This window comes from Bison bison, unplaced genomic scaffold (genome assembly GCF_000754665.1).
Source record: "Bison bison bison isolate TAMUID 2011002044 unplaced genomic scaffold, Bison_UMD1.0 scf7180017864472, whole genome shotgun sequence".
Lineage (NCBI taxonomy): Eukaryota > Metazoa > Chordata > Mammalia > Artiodactyla > Bovidae > Bison > Bison bison.
The window spans coordinates 13,651,277-13,654,707 of NW_011495033.1; positions in this window are offsets into that span (position 1 = coordinate 13,651,277).

Here is a 3,431-nt window from a genome sequence, read left to right on the forward strand (position 1 = left end):
GTTCCACGTCCAGTTCTAATTGTTGCTTCCTTACCTGTATACAGGTTTCTCAAGAGGCAGGTCAGGTGGTCTGGTATTCCCATCTCTTGAAGAATTTTCCACAGTTTATTGTGATACACACAGTCAAAGGCTTTGGCATAGTCAATAAAGCAGAAATAGATGTTTTTCTGGAACTCTCTTGCTTTTTCCATGATCCAGCGGATGTTGGCAATTTGATCTCTGGTTCCTCTGCCTTTTCTAAATCCAGCTTGAACATCAGGAAGTTCACGGTTCACATATTGCTGAAGCCTGGCTTGGAGAATTTTGAGCATTACTTTACTAGCATGTGAGATGAGTGCAATTGTGCAGTAGTTTGAGCATTCTTTGGCATTGCCTTTCTTTGGGCTGGAATGAAAACTGACCTTTTCCAGTCCTGTGGCCACTGCTGAGTTTTCCAAATTTGCTGACATATTGAGTGCAGCACTTTCACAGCATCATCTTTTAGAATTATCTGTCTAGTCAAGGCTATGGTTTTTCCAGTATTCATGTATGGATGTGAGAGTTGGACTATAAAGCTAAGCGCCGAAGAATTGACGCTTTTAAACTGTGGTGTTGGAGAAGACTCTTGAGAGTCCCTTAGACTGCAAGGAGATCCAACCAGTCCATCCTAAAGGAATTCAGTCCTGAATATTCATTGGAAGGACTGATGCAGAAGCTGAAACTCCAATACTTTGGCCACCTGATGGGAAGAACTGACTCACTGGAAAAGACCCTGATGCTGGGAAAGATTGAAGGCGGGAGAAGGGGATGACAGAAGATGAGATGGTTGGATGGCATCACTGACTCAATGGACATGAGTTTGAGGAAACTCTGGGAGTTGGTGATGGACAGGGAGGCCTGGCGTGCTGCAGTCCATGGGGTTGCAAAGAATTGGACATGACTGAGTGACTGAACTGAACTGATTGATATGCTTGGGTTTCCCACATGTCTCAGTGGTAAAGAATCTGCTTGCCAGGCAGTAGATACAGGTTCAATCCCTGCATGAGGAAGATCCCTTGGAGAAGGCAACCCACTTCAGTATTTTTGCCTGGTGGTTACAGTCCATGGGGTCGAAAAGAGTCGGACACAACTGAGCGCACACTTACACACACATACACACATTGCATGTATAAATATAGTAATTAACCTTAAAAAAGGATATATTGTCCATGTAATATGAAAAATATAGAAAAAAGAGAGCTGCAAAGTAAAGCTTACTCTAAGATCAGAAAAAAAACACACACAGAAATGTTTCTGTTTATATTTTACCTGTGGGTTTAACAATGATCTCTTTCATCCACTTATAGGGGCTTTCTTAAAAAATCAATATTTTTCTTTGCTTCCAGTACATTCTCAATCATAATCACTAGCTTCCAAGTCCTTCACAGCTTATTTCAAGTCACTTTATCTTATCATCTCATTCCTAATTCTAAACCTGATTTCAAGCTGAATCCTCTTCTGGAAATGGCCTACCAATCGAACTTATCTCTCTGAACTGCCCCAATCCATCATGGAGTAGTGGTTAAGGGCTTGGAGCTCTGGAATCCAGCAGACCCAGTTTCATGCCTGCTGGGCCACCTGGGGATTGGATGATCTTGGGAAATTACTCTGTTTGCCTCAATTTCTCCAGTTCATGAGGATAGTATTAGTAATTATTCCACAAGTGCAGAGGTTTAAAGAGGCTTTCCAGGTGGCTCAGTGGTAAACAATTCAACTGCCAATGCAAGAGATGACAGAGACTTCAGTTTGATCCCTGGGTCAGGAAGATCCAATGGAGGAGGGCATGACAAGCCAATACTCTTGCCTGGAGAATCCTATGGACAGAGGAGCCTGGAGGGCTGTAGTCCATGGTGTCACAAAGAGTCAGACACCACTGACTGACTGAGCACAGCACAAAGAGCACCGACCCAGCTCTCAAGGACTCAACTCCACTGGCTGGGAATGAAGGGAAGAATAGGATAGAGTTAAAGGCAAAGCCTTCAGCAACACACAGACCTGGCATACCAGTCACGGCCTCCCTAGAAAGACGACAGTAAGGAAGGATGTACTACAAGTGATTTCCTCCAAAAGGGTGAGTTCGGGTAACCACAGGGCATTGGGCAGTAGCCTGGAATAGCAGTCCCAGACTCAAAGTCCCAAGGAGAGAAAAAGGAAGGAAAGGATTCTGCAGAGACAACACAGCCAGATGAAACCACGTCTCCTTACTTCCCCCTTATCTATGGGGCTATCCTGTACAGTAGTCCCCATCCCTTTTGGCACCAGGGACCGGTTTCATGAAAGACAATCTTTCCATGAATTGGGGGAGGGGGATGTTTTCAGGATGATTCAAGCCCATTACACTTATTTTGCACTTAATTGCTATTATTATTACATCTGCTCCACCTCAGATCATCAGGCATTAGATACCAGCTAAAACAGACTTCATCAGAGCCAGGGGGGCTGTTGATGCAACTGATGCAGGTCGGCCTCTGGAGTGCAGAAGAACAGAAAGTGGGTCTGGAGGGAAAGATGGAGATAGTCAGCACTGGGGTTCAGATCCTTGCTCTGTAACTCCCAGCTGTGTGATCTTCAACAAGTCCCATAAGTTCGGTTCCTTTGATAAAACAGAAAGTGAGGGTGATGGTGTTAGTCGCTCAGGCAAGAATACTGGAGTGGGTAGCCATCCCCTTCTCCAGGGGATCTTCCCGACCCAGGGGTCAAACCTGGGTGTCTTGCATTGCAGAAAGACCCTTTACCTTAGGAAACAAGAATCACAAGGAGATGAGGCCCATGAAGTACTTGGTGTGGCACTGCCTTCACAGGAGGAGGGACTCAGAATTTGCCAGACAGCCTTGAGAATCCCAGGGACGGGGGAGCCTGGTGGGCTGCTGTCTATGGGGTTGTACAGAGTCGGACACGACTGAAGCGACTCAGCAGCAGCAGCAGCAGTGCCCAGCTCTAACAACCAGGCTTCTGACTTGTTTCTGAGAACAAGTTGCCCCCCTCCCCATATCCCAGGTGGATCACTGGATCCAGGTTATTTTCATTGTGCCAGTGGCCCTTTGTTATTTGCCTAATCTGAAGCCCTCTAGGAACGACATCTTGCTGTGTGCTTGTAGGTAACCATGGAAACCTGCTGCCTTCCTCAGGTGACTAAAAGACAGGTTGGTAACAGCCTGATGACGATGAGGGAGAGAGAGGCTGAGAACAAAGACTTTCAGGATCCAGGTAAACAAAACCGTGACTTGGGGGTTGAATATTTTAATCCCTCTAGAGAGCAAGCACCCAGCTCTTCACTGGGGCCCCCCCTCCCTCAGGCCACAGTGTACATAAGATAGGGTGTCTCTAAAGTGCAAGGCAGGGCTGGAGGACTCCGTGCCATTCTGGCTGCTGCCTTGCAGTGAGCTCTGCAGATCTTGCAGGCTCTGAGGGAG